We start from the raw sequence: 405 nt of genomic DNA, 5'->3' as shown, positions 1-405 counted from the left end.
TTGAACGATAATCCCATTTTGGTAAGACTTGTCGGAAGATCAACCAGCTAGCTGCTAGCTGGCTCTGTCCGTACGAGCAGCTTGAGGTTGAAGAAGGAAGTGCCAAATTCAAGGCAACTATTTGGTGGGATTGTAATATATCTATCTATCTCGTAGTAGTCGAGTAGTACTTTGCCGCCAAAGCTCTTGCTTGTACAAGCCTTGTACTCATGTCACTTGATGTCAGTCAACGATGCCGGAGTTCAGGGTGCTCAGATCTTGGAAAAATAAATGTGGCAATTATGAATTTATTATTTAATGTTTTTGTTCAAAAAACGGAAGATGAAATGAAATGAAAAAGACGTGAAGCAAGGTAATGATGGGAATTCCCAAACTATCAAGCAGCGTAAATTTCCAATCTAACCA

Source organism: Tigriopus californicus, chromosome 5 (assembly GCF_007210705.1).
Source record: "Tigriopus californicus strain San Diego chromosome 5, Tcal_SD_v2.1, whole genome shotgun sequence".
Classification (NCBI taxonomy): Eukaryota; Metazoa; Arthropoda; class Copepoda; order Harpacticoida; family Harpacticidae; genus Tigriopus; species Tigriopus californicus.
Note: the sequence above shows the minus strand (reverse complement) of the source record.